Source organism: Podarcis bocagei (genome assembly GCF_964188305.1).
Source record: "Podarcis bocagei genome assembly, chromosome: Z".
NCBI lineage: Eukaryota > Metazoa > Chordata > Lepidosauria > Squamata > Lacertidae > Podarcis > Podarcis bocagei.
The window spans coordinates 53,151,748-53,164,842 of NC_138140.1; the positions used below are offsets into that span (position 1 = coordinate 53,151,748).

At 43.3% G+C, this 13,095-nt stretch overlaps 1 protein-coding gene across 3 annotated transcripts in view; it reads left to right on the forward strand.

Annotated features, from left to right (window-relative positions):
* The window catches only part of PHF6 (PHD finger protein 6), a 35,502-nt gene extending 33,570 nt beyond the window's left edge, over positions 1 to 1,932 (forward strand). For all 3 annotated transcript variants that reach the window (XM_081180530.1, XM_081180529.1, XM_081180528.1), the window contains one exon: positions 156 to 1,932. The gene's annotated coding sequence lies outside the window, so the exon portion shown is untranslated. The remainder of the gene's footprint in view (positions 1 to 155) is intronic.
* The last annotated feature ends 11,163 nt before the right edge of the window (positions 1,933 to 13,095 follow it).

Sequence of the window (13,095 nt, forward strand, 5' to 3'; positions counted from 1 at the left end):
GGGATATTTCTCAACCTTAGCTAACTTTATGAAAAACTCTGCCTTTCTGCCAGTAAACGTAGCTGTCATGTTCAGTTAAGTAACCTGCTTTTCTCTCTTTTTTATTCTGTACTATTTTAAAATCTGCTCTCTCCTCCCTGTCATCTTTTAAACAGGTTGAAGTTAAACGGAATGAATAAGACATCCATGATTACTAATTTTTGTTTTTGTTTTGTTGTTTTTTAAAAAAGGCTTTATAAAGTCTGAAAGGGGTTGGGGACCCCCCTTTTTTCTTTTTCTTTTTTTACTGCCTGACTGTTAGAAATGTCATTGAGCTGCCAGAAGTGTTCATGTGTGAGCCTTCGATGAGCGGCATGTCAATATTATGTAGTTAGTTAGTCTGCAGTGTTTGGAGAGAACAACACACCTACCCTGAAACACTATACAAATGAGATGTAAATGTGTACAGTGTCAAAACAACAGCAAACATTGAAATAGTAAGCATGGTTTCTGGACTAAATGAATCTTCCAAGATGCGGAATATGTTAGGTTCAATGATTTTGTGCAGCAAGGGAAAGACAGAAGGTTTAACGTGCAAAGCAGACATGACTGTGCCATAGGAAGACTGTAAAGAAGTGCATTTTGCATTTACCTTCACTTAAGAACCATGGAGGGAAACTGTTGTCCTCTCTTTTGCAAAAGCACACAGTGCATAGGAAAAAAAGAAAAGAATCCTGCAGCTCCAAGAGCATGTGCTGAACCATTTGGATCTTTATTCCTGTTAAGATGGTTTCTACTGCCTAGCATTCCTTGCTGGAGATGACTCAAGCTGCTGTTGACTATAAGCTGTGAGCTTCAGTACTCATGCCAAAGGGCTGTGGTTCATTCTTTCCCCCCTGCTCCCAGCCACTCACCACCTCTTCTAGTCTCCCTGCTTTACCTGTGGCTAATGGCAACTGAAAACCGAGTCTTCACTTCTGGAGGCTGCAGGAGTGGGGGGAACACTCAACCTGTCTTAGATTTAAGAGTTCCTGCTTAACTCTCACTATGGAATTTAGCCACCTTTATTGGACATCATACCTCAATTGCTCTGTGCTGCGTGGAACACATCATGTTTTGTCCAAAAATAAAATATGTACAGATCCCGTATGCTGTAAGAAGAATGCACAATAAGATTCTGGGTTTTGGTTTTTTTGTGTTCTTTTTTTAATATAGAAAGAGGTCAGTATTTATTTTGAGTCTTGTGACCACTATATGAGAATGTTCTAGTATTTGATTAAGGCTTCCTGGCATATCAGCAAGTTAAATGCTGTTAAAATCTTCCAAATGCTCTGCTGGAGCCTAATTTATGCCAAGTCTTAACATCCCAGTTATGATGTCATTGAATCTTGGTATTTCTATTCATTTCTTCTGTTGTCCTAGTAAAGCCTATTGTTTTCAACACAACCAAAATATATATATATACTTGTTTGCAAGCTAGCAAGTTCACTCTAAATGTTGTTATCTCTTTTGAATTTGAGGCAAAACTGCAAAAGGAAATATACTGACCATTGGTCAAAAAACCAGAAAGGTTCACTAGCCATGGATGTGGCAAAAAGCACTCCATGAATATGATTTATGTTTCTGACTTCCGTTTCTGAAGCCTTTTTGAGTTTCATTTTATTTTTGATCCTTTATTGTTTTTTTAAATGCATTTAATTGATGTGTTGAGGGACTTAGCTATTGGGTATAAGAACAAATACTCCCTCAAATTGGAATTCAATCCAGTTGCATTTGAAAACTTCCTGGAGGAATGCAGTTTTCGTAGAAAAGTTGTGTATAAAAGTTAACTGCTCTTATGCCATTGACCAATTTTTATTATTATTATTATTTTTTGTATTGTAACATTTAAGATTAAAGGCGCAACTTGTACTGAAATAGATTTCCGCCAGGCTCTGCGCTCTTTCAAAAGCATGAGTTGTGTGTGTTTGTTTGTTCCTGTAATCGTTTCTAAATACACTCATAATTTATTATATTAGACCAGTGTTAGGGTTATTTTACTTCTTTTAGGAAGCAGCTTCAAAGTCTAGTGTGAGTCGTGATGCATTCAGAATGGACATGAAAAATGCCAGCAAAATTCCAAACAATTCTTTTAAAAAGCCTGCCACCACACCACTCTGAAAGCACCCAATCCCATCTGATCTTGGAAGTTAAGCAGGGTCGGGCCTGGTTAGTACTTGGATGGGAGACAAAGAAAAACACATGCTGCTGTCAACCTCCAACCTCTGTAATGACACCCAGGGACAAAGAATGTTGACCATGTCAGAGTTCAGAGTGCCTAGGAAGGCTCATCTATAGATCATTGATAAATGGGAATAAGCTTAAGTTGAAATCCATGATCATACTCAGCCTTTCTGTGAAATAAAGGGAGAAGTCTCGGAAGTAAATAAGCTGTTGAAGCTTTCACTCTGCTCGGGAACAGAAGCACACTTGTTGGCAGCATCTGTTTGCTTTTCGGCCAAAATTGGCTAACAAACCAGCTTCCACTGAAGAGGTACAGCATATTTGGGGGGGGTCTCTTCTGAGCCTAAATATACCATAAAGGCACTTTCCTCTAGAGCAGTGTTTCCCAACCAGTGTTCCCCGGCACACGAGTGTGCCGTGAGACACCGGCTGGTGTGCCGCGAGATGCCTGGAGGGAGGCGGGCGAGTCGGGCGGCGAGAGGCGGGGCGGGGGCGGCGAGGAGAGGCCACGCCTCCTGCTGCTGCCTGGCGCTCCTCCTCGCAGCCGGCAGCGCTGCCTGGGCGCCTCCGCGCGACTCTGTCTCGCTGGGTTTGGTCTCCCAGCAGAGACGGGTCACACGCGCCCCTCCCTCCCTCCCTCAGCCTGCGCGGAGGCGGATTGAGCGCAGCTGAGAGGAGCTGCCGAGGGAAAAAACGTTCACTTTTGTGCGTCCCTCCCGGCGTGACGCTGCGCGCTGACGTCACGGGGCGGGGCTTTAATGGTGGTGTGCCGCGAGATTTTTTTTTAGTACACAGGTGTGCCGTTGCCCAAAAACGTTTGGGAAACACTGCTCTAGAGCAGGGGAAGCTGTTGTGTGGTCCCCTTGGATATTGGGACTACAGCTCCCATCATCCATTGCCATTTGCTGTGGCTGATAGGAGTGGTAGTCCAAAGCAGCTGGAGGGCCTGTGTTAGCTACTCCTGCTCCTCAAGGGAAGAAACAGAAGAATTTAGGGACTGGCTGATCAAGATACCAACTGAGGAGCAACCCATTCATTGATATGGGCAGTTGCTGATACCATCCAGTTTCTAGAACGTGGGGACAACTCTGTCTCGCTTGGGGAAGGTTTAAAGCTCACACAGGGTATGCCTGCCAGTTCACTTATTTCATCACTGCAGCTGAATTTAATAACTATAAAGTGCTTTCCCCACAGCATTAGCTACCCAAGGGCCAAGTATCTGGCTATGGACACCTAGAGACATTTTTATGGTTGTTGGAAACACGAATTGCCATGTATTAAAGGTAGCCTTAAAAAGTATTTTTGCTGGATCCTTCAGTGTGTGAGAGAGATCTGGTTCCAAGTGCTTTTTGGGAATACAGTGGTACCTCGGGTTACATACGCTTCAGGTTACAGACTCCGCTAACCCAGAAATATTACCTCGGGTTAAGAACTTTGCTTCAGGATGAGAACAGCAATCGTGCTCCAGCAGCAGTAGGAGGCCCCATTAGCTAAAGTGGTGCTTCAGGTTAAGAACAGTTTCAGGTTAAGAATGGCCCTCCAGAACGAATTAAGTACTTAACCCGAGGTACCACTGTACAGACAGTATATTCACACAGCACCACCCCAAGGGTGGCAGTGATAGGGTTAATATTTAGATGTTCTTGAGCAGAATTTGTCTCATATCCAAAAAAGCAGATCCATTTCATTAAAGGTATGTGTGGCTTTAGGGCTGCCTGTATATTGTAACTCTACCCCCTTTTGGTACAGCTTTCTCTCTCCTGCCTCCTTTAACAAGCACGCCACACAGTTTAGCTTTAAAAACACAGCATCTAACAATTTAGCACAATGTTATATGGGGTGAAATAGGCTGCTGTCATTGTAGAACTTTTATTTACGTCTATAATTCAGTAACTCCTTTATGCACAAGCTATAGGCCAAGGGTGAGAAACCTGGTGTCCCCTGTGTGGACTCTCATTTGCACAAGCACTCCAAGGTAATGGGAGTTGGAACTGGAGGGGTGTAGGTTCCCTGTCTCTAGTCAGGACCAGGAGAGCACTGACTATACCTTTTTAAAAAATAGAGGTAGGCAATAAAGTATAGCAATCAAGATAGCATATGAAAACCAAAGTGGGAGGCTGTATCGGTGACCTTGTAGTGGGGAGTGCAAATCAAAATAAAAATGCCGTTACTGTGCAATGTGGAGTGGAAGGCAGTGCCAAGGCCTAGGTGGTACTGTGGAGAAAGCCATTTCTCATGTCAGTGTTAACTGGTCTGTGCTTATCACTATCAAATAAGGGCTAGGAGGCAGCAGTGCTTCTGAAAAACAGTTGCTGGAAGCCTGGGGAGGGGAGGGGGCCGCTTGCTGTTTTCCCAAAGGCAACTGTCCAGCCACTCTGAGAGCACAATGTTGGACTAGATGGCCACTGACCTCATCCAGCAAGGTTCTTCTGATTTATGTTCTTAATCCTCTGTAGATTTTAATTGCTAGGCAGTTCTTCAAGCACACTATTTTCTCAAGCCTTTAGAGCTTATAATCAGCATTTTCAGTTGGGCTTTGAAAGCAATTGGAGCCCAATTATATTCCAAGTAACTGGTACCTGATAATGCTGTCTTGCCAGCAGCATTCTGAAAAGACATTTCAGAATCCACGTTTCCCCAGCTTGGTGTCTTCCAGATGTTTTTGCTGGAGATGATGGAAGTTCTAAAGCAGGTGGATGTCACCCAGCCAGCAAGGGTTGGTCTAAGCCAGGCTTCCTCAGCCTCCACCCTCCAGATGTTTTGAGACTACAATTCCCATCATCCCTGACCACTGTTCCTGCTAGCTAGGGATCATGGGAGTTGTAGGACAAAAAACATCTGGAGGGCCGAGGTTGAGGAAGCCTGGTCTAAGCTGATGAAGAAATAGGTGGTGCTAGGAAGTTCAAAAGTTCATTAAAAGTTAAAATTATCAATAATGATTAATTTGGAAGTTTGGAAACTACCAGCAAATAAAAGGTGGGAACCGTTTTCTCCAAACTAGCATGCCTGGATATCAGAATATGTTCCCTATTCCCGCATAGGTGGGTTCAGAGGAGAGCTACTTCTTAGCAATTGCTCCAGGCTTTATGTGGTGTAGAGGTTTTTTACATTTTACCACATGTAATATGTAACGTGCAATATGTAACATGTAATACCACCATAATATCACAGTAAAACCATTTGTAATGGACAAGGCATTAGCAAATGTTGATATGCAGTATTTAAACTAGGATAATTGAGGTGGTTTTACTTTTTCCCTCAATCCCTACTTCTGCATTCTTCATAGTGACAAGTGATGCACTGCTGTTTTGGAAATGAGGATTGTCCAGAATTGCTGCATGTGTGGCCTGTTAAGCAAAGCAGCTCAAATGCAACTGAAAGGCACTAAGGAATGATGGTTCTAGCTTTCAGTCAGAGCTTTCCAAACTTTTCATGTTAGCGACACACTTTTAGACATACATCATATTACAACACAGTAATTCAGTTTCACTAGCAAACCAGAGTAGATAGGTAGCCGTGTTGGTCTGCCATAGTCAAAATAAAAAAATTCCTTCCAGTAGCACCTTAAAGACCAACTAAGTTAGTTCTTGGTATGAGCTTTCGTGTGCACGCACACTTCTTCAGATACCAGGTATCTGAAGAAGTGTGCGTGCACACGAAAGCTCATACCAAGAACTAACTTAGTTGGTCTTTAAGGTGCTACTGGAAGGAATTTTTTTATTTTAGCAAACCAGAGGTTAAACTAACCCCTTTCCAGCCCCAGGAGGAGCGCAGGAAGCATTTGCACAGCATACTTACACATTGCAGCCGACACTAACATGCCGTGAGACAGAGTTTAGAAAATTATTTAAAATGTATTTATTTTCTGGATGAAAATCTCATCCTCTTGTTCACTACAAAAAGCAGTGTGGCCTGCCTACGTGTAGATGGCCTGTGCTGTCACTTACAGGGACATTTCTTCCTCTGCAGAGTTGTTGTTGGTCTTTTCCAGGGAGTCTTCTCTTCTCATGAGGTGGCCAAAGTATTGGAGCCTCAGCTTCACGATCTGTCCTTCCAGTGAGCACTCAGGGCTGATTTCCTTAAGAATGGATACGTTTGATCTTCTTGCAGTCCATGGGACTCTCCAGAGTCTCCTCCTGCACCATAATTCAAAAGCATCCATTCTTCGGCGATCAGCCTTCTTTATGGTCCAGCTTTCACTTCCATACATCACTACAGGGAAAACCATGGCTTTTACTATACGGACCTTTGTTGGCAAGGTGATGTCTCTGCTTTTTAAGATGTTGTCTAGGTTTGTCATTGCTTTTCTCCCAAGGAGCAGGCGTCTTTTAATTTCGTGACTGCTGTCACCATCTGCAATGATCATGGAGCCCAAGAAAGTAAAATCTCTATTTGCCAGGAGGTGATGGGACCAGTGGCCATGATCTTCGTTTTTTTGATGTTGAGCTTCAGACCATATTTTGCACTCTCCTCTTTCACCTTCATTAAAAGTTTCTTTAAATCCTCTTCACTTTCTGCCATCAAGGTTGTGTCATCTACATATCTGAGGTTGTTGCTATTTCTTCTGGCAATCTTAATTCCGATTTGGGATTCATCCAGCCCACCTTTCGTATGATGAATTCTGCATATAAGTTAAATAAGCAGGGAGACAATATACAGCCTTGCCGTACTCCTTTCCCAATTTTGAACCAATCAGTTGTTCCAGATCCAGTTCTAACTGTACCTTCTTGTCCCAAATAGAGATTACTCAGGAGACAGATGAGGTGACCAGGCACTCCCATTTCTTTAAGAACTTGCCATAGTTTGCTGTGGTCGACACAGTCAAAGGCTTTTGCATAGTCAATGAAACAGAAGTAGATGTCTTTCTGGAACTCTCTAGCTTTCTCCATAATCCAGTGCATGTTTGCAATTTGGTCTCTGGTTCCTCTGCCCCTTCGAAATCCAGCTTGCACTTCTAAGAGTTCTCGGTCCACGTGCTGCTTAAGCCTGCCTTGTAGAATTTTAAGCATAACCTTGCTAGCGTGTGAAATGAGTGCAATTGTGCGGTAGTTGGGAGCATTCTTTGGCACTGCCCTTCTTTGGGATTGGGATGTAGACTGATCTTCTCCAATCCTCTGGCCACTGCTGAGTTTTCCAGATTTGCTGGCATATTGAGTGTAGCACCTTAACAGCAGCATCTTTTAAAATTTTAAATAGTTCAGCTGGAATACTATCACTTCCACTGACCTTATTATTAGAAGTGCTTTCTAAGGCCCATTTGACTTCATTCTCCAGGATGTCTGGCTCAAGGTCAGCAACTACACTACCTGGGGTGTACAAGCCATCCATATCTTTCTGTTATTATTCCTCTGTGTATTCTTGCCACCTCTTCTTGATGTCTTCTGCTTCTGTTAGGTCCTTACAACTTTTGTCCTTTATTATGATAATCTTTGTATGAAATGTTCCTTTCATATCTCCAATTTTCTTGAACAGATCTCTGGTTTTTCCCATTCTATTGTTTTCCTCTATTTTTTTGCATTGCTTGTTTGAAAAGGCCTTCTTGTCTCTCCTTACTATTTTTTGGAAATCTGCATTCAATTTCCTGTATCTTTCACTGTCTCCCTCGCATTTTGCTTGCCTTCTCTCCCCCGCTATTTGTAAGGCCTCATTGGACAGCCACTTTGCTTTCTTGCATTTCCTTTTCATTGGGATGGTTTTCGTTGCCACCTGTTGTATAATGTTACGAGCCTCCGTCCATAGTTCTTCAGGCACTCTGTCCACCAAATCTAAATCCTTAAACCTGTTCCTCACTTCCACTGTGTGGAATTCGATTTAGATTGTATCTTACCGGCCCAGTGGTTTCTTATACTTTCTTCAGTCTAAGCTTGAATTTTGCTATAATAAGCTGATGATCTAAGCCACAGTCAGCTCCAGGTCTTGTTTTTGCTGACTGTATAGAGCTTCTCCATCTTTGGCTGCAGAGAATATAATCAATCTGATTTTGATGCTGCCCATCTGGTGATGTCCATGTGTAGAGTCTTCTCTTGTGTTGTTGGAAAAGCGTGTTTGTGAGACCAGCTTGTTCTCTTGGCAGAACTCTATTAGCCTTTGCCCTGCTTCGTTTTGATCTCCAAGGCCAAACTTGCCAGTTGTTCCTTTTATCTCTTGATTCCCTACTTTAGCATTCCAGTAATGAGAAGAACATCCTTCTTTGGTGTCACTTCTATAAGGTGTTGTAAGTCTTCATAGAATTGGTCAATTTCAGTTTCTTCAGCACCAGTAGCTGGTGCATAAACTTGGATTACTGTGATGTTAAAAGGTCTGCCTTGGATTTGTATCGAGATCATTCTTTCATTTTTGAGATTGCATCCCAGTACAGCTTTCACCACTCTTTTGTTGACTATGAGGACCACTCCATTTCTTTTACGGGATTCTTGCCCACAGTAGTAGATATGATGGTCATCCGAACTGAATTCGCCCATTCCCGTCCATTTTAGTTCACTGATGCCCAGGATGTCAATATTTATTCTTGCCATCTCACTTTTGACCACATCCAACTAACCAAGGTTCATGGTTCTTACATTCCAGGTTCCTATGCAATATTTTTCTTTACAGCATTGGACTTTCCTTTCGCTTCCAGGCATATCCGCAACTGAGCGTCCTTTCGGCTTTGGCCCAGCCGCTTCATCAGCTCTGAATCTACTTGTACTTGTCCTCCGCTCTTCCTCAGTAGCATGTTGGACGCCTTCCAACCTGAGGGGCTCATCTTCCAGCGTCATAACTTTTATATGCCTGTTGTCTTTGTCCATGGAGTTTTCTTGGCAGGGATACTGGAGTGGCTTGCCGGTTCCTCCTCCAGGTGGATCACGTTTGGTCAAAACTCTCCACTATGACCTGTTCATCTTGGGTGCCCTGCTCGGCATAGTTCATAGCTTCTCTGAGTTATTCAAGCCCCTTCGCCACTGCAAGGCAGTGATCCATGAAGGGGTCTGCAGAGTTAAGACCTTGCAACAATGAAATGGAAAGGGTAGTGGGCTGCATGGCCCAATCGTAGGAAGGTTTCCTCAGAGGCAAGTCCCACTGTGGGCAAAATTTTTAAAAATGACATGGGGAAATGGGAAGCTGCAGCCTTTGAGGCACAGTTGGTGGGATTTGGGTCCCAAATGCACACACACCTCTGAAGCCTGCCTTTCTAGCTGTAAAAGTAAGGAGAGCTCCTGGAGGTAGAAGTGGGGCCATGGCCAAGTAGTAGCATGTACAGAACAAGGGAGGCAGGGAGCCTTTGAGCATATGGGGGTCTGGTTCCCGTGGGATGCGGTGCAAGCAAAGGCTTCCTTGTGGTCTGTAAGGAGAAGCCCAGGAGCAGGCACTGAGGCAACAGCCAAGGGGCACACCTCCTGGTCCAGCAGGAGGACAGCATTCTTCATGGATAGGAGAGAATGTGGAAAGAAACCTGTCCCCATTTCAAGGGATACTCTAGATCCTCGCTGGATGCACCAGCTCACCAACCTGATGTGTGAACCAGGCTAAACAGAATAGTCAACAATGCTATGCCCAGCCTGCCCCCACGCAACTCTGTGGGAGACGCCCACTGAGCATTTCCTGCTCAACAGTTTTTTTGTGGGGAGAGGAGGAAAGTTCAGGATGAAGCCTATATTAGCCAGACCCAAAGAAAAGGTGAGATGAAAGGGAAGATTGCGAAGCTGATAAGGACCAAGGCCTCTTGAGAATCGCTCTGCAGGACACTGGCTCAATAGCTGCTGTTTGCAATCAAAAAACAATGGGAGAATGACATAGGCTATGAGATTAACCCCACTCAATGGACCAGAATGTGGTCTAACCCCCCCCCTTTAAATCCATATCAACGAAAAGAAAAGAACTCTCTCTAAAACTCACCTACAGGTGGTACCTAACACCAAGAAAACTAGCGTTAATACGCCCAGGAACCTCACCAAAATGCTGAAGAGGGTGCACCTCCACAAGCACATACCTCCACATTTGGTGGGAGTGCCCCAAAATCCAACTATTCTGGACAACAACCATACAAGAAATAAAATAAGCAAATATTAGAAATCACCCCAGAATTGGCCTTACTAAACATCTTCCAAGACAATAATGCCCACTTACACCACAAAGAACTCGTAACCCACCTACTTTCAGCAACCAGAAGCATCATAGCCAGACACTGGAGAGACCTGTCAGGAGTAAGCCTGGACCAATGGTACCAAATAGTATGGGAAACAGCCTTATTAGAAAAATTAACCAATAAACTGAAACTGACACGGGGACAAACAGAAGAAGACACCTTCACCCCAGTATGGCTCCCCTTTATCACATACACAGCCCAACAAGACAATGACAAAAACCCACCAACAGCATACAAATCAATATGGGTAACCTGATCCAAAACACCCACCCACCCCACTCACACATGAAAACAAAGACCACCACAGCCAACCCCAAATGAACAACCACATCCTAGGCCAACCCCAACCTTTCCCCCTTTTCTTCCCAATGTCTCAACAAATGAAACTGATTTGTAAAAATGTTACATGGGAGAAAAAATACGAAAGAGAGACATTGCAAACACTTCTGTAAAACAAGAAAATCTTTAATAATTTTTTTTTTAAGCTGCTGTTTGGGGCTTCTGGGTGTTGCAGCCCAGAACATCTGGAGCCAGCCCCTAGAAGACTATACTAAGGCAAACTCCCTTTGATGTTTGAGGGGGTCACTAGAACAGTGACAGAATCCTTCCCATGAGGTCCATTTTTATTTTTGATTTGCTAGAGGCATGGGCGTAGCCATGGGGGAGCGAGGGAGCAGCAGCTCCCCTAGATCAAGCAAAACAATATAAATACTAAACTAACTGACCAATCATGTCAGTTCTGTCCCCCACCTAACAAAACTCCTGCTCTCCCCCCAAACAAAAAACCTGGCTACGCCATGACTAGAGGCCTTCTGCAAAGCAATCTCAGTGCTACTCACAACAGAGTTAAACCCAACAGGAATGAAAACAAAAAATGCAGGAGACAAAAAACCAAGTCAAAATGCAAAACTGTCCTTTTGCTCAGAAATAAAACTCGCCACCAACTTGCCAGTTTACAAACACCGCCCCCCACCACCATCCATTCAGAAAAATATAGTAGCTGGCTGGCATCCCATCAAATGCTTTTCACCAACAGGGTAATAGTGTTGTGCTTGTTGGACCTCCACGGTCAGTCTCTGGTGGGGGGTGGAGGTCAGAGGGTCACAAACAAAAAGGTGTTTGTTGCCACCTTACAAAACTTTCTCCCGAGGGCCCTCCAGAATGTGTTTTGTTCCGTATGGAAATAGCTAATGAGAAAGGTGATAGCAATCCTAATTAGACACTGGCAATTCTGACTTCTTTTTTCAACCAGTTTGCAGAGTTTCTCTGTGACAGAAAAATAGGCAGCAGAACTGAAGAAACATCAAAGTTATGCATGCACTTAATGACTTTTACTTCAAAAAAGTTTGCAAAGAGCTTCTCTGTGATAATAGAGTTGAAGAAACATCAAAGTTATGCCTGCACTTAATGACTTTTACTTCAAAAATTTTGGCATTTGTCAGTGAAAAGAAGAACTACATCAAGAGGGGGAGTAGTTCAACATTTTCTGCAAGAAGCAGGTTTTGTTCTTTTGTATTAATTGTACTGGTTCCCTTGAGTATTGTTTTCAGAAGGGGGGAATGATATGCTCAGTTTCTGTATCTCTTAAAGCCACAATATTCAACAATTGATTGATGTTGTCAGCTCCCATTTTTATTAGTTTTTGAAGAAAAATACTTGTTAGAACTCTAACATTCTAGGTCCTGTGGACCCGAAGGCCTCACATCTTCACTGTAATTCAGCTTCCTGTTTAATTAATGCTCATATGCGAGAGAAGCTGACAGCAATGGAAACAGCTTGTTGTGGACTAGATTAAAAATAGGGTGATGCTATACATGCAATTTCAGTAGGAGATTATCTTCCCAGCCCCGTTTCAGCCTGCAGTAACTTTCCATCATGTGAACTTCATGAAGTCTGATTTTCAAAAGGCCTGCTTCTGTTCTTTACCTGAAACAAACGTGCTCAATACAAAGTTTGTGAAAATCTGGGACCCTGATCCAGGAACACAACCCATAGTATGAGTTGTGGAGGTCTTCTAATAATAACAGACAGAGTGACAGGAGCAAGCCAGCAGTAAATCAAACAAAGTAAGTGGAGTTAACTCTTTATTAGCAAAAAAGTGTTCTGAACTGGAGTGCCTGGCCAAATGAGCACAGCAACTCATCTCCGACAGGTCTTGCCCCCGTTAAGCAGTTGTTGGGACTGCCTTCCCACAACTGCCTAAGTCCCCAGGGTTTTTCCCAAGCAATCTGAGACTGTGCTTGCATGATGCTAATTTCTCCTCTGCCATATTCATGCCTCTACTGGTTCTGGGAGACCAGGCGGAGGGGAGCTTGTCACAGCAGGAGGGATAGACCCCAGGGCATCTTCACCAGCCTGACTCATCTCTGCCTCTTGGCTTTCCTCCTCCCTCTGCCTCTGCTTCTGGACTTTTCTCTGCTACAGGCTCCCCCTGCTCACTAAGCCCTCTAACCTCTTCAGCTTCTTCTTTTTTTATATTTTATTAGGTTTTTAAACATATAATAGAAAATCGCATATCAAACACACAAAAGCCCTTCACCAAAGAAATAACAAACAGAAAAACAAATACAATTACACCAACAAACAGTATAAAAGAAGAAAAAAAGAAAAACACAACCATTCATAACATTTTTTATATAACTAACTGGACTTCCTCACATCTCCCTTACCCTGCGTTCTCTATAATAAAAATACCAGCAAATTATTACCTTGTTTCATTCCTTATTTTGTACTTCTCGGATGTTATATTTCTAGACTTAAAGTGATTT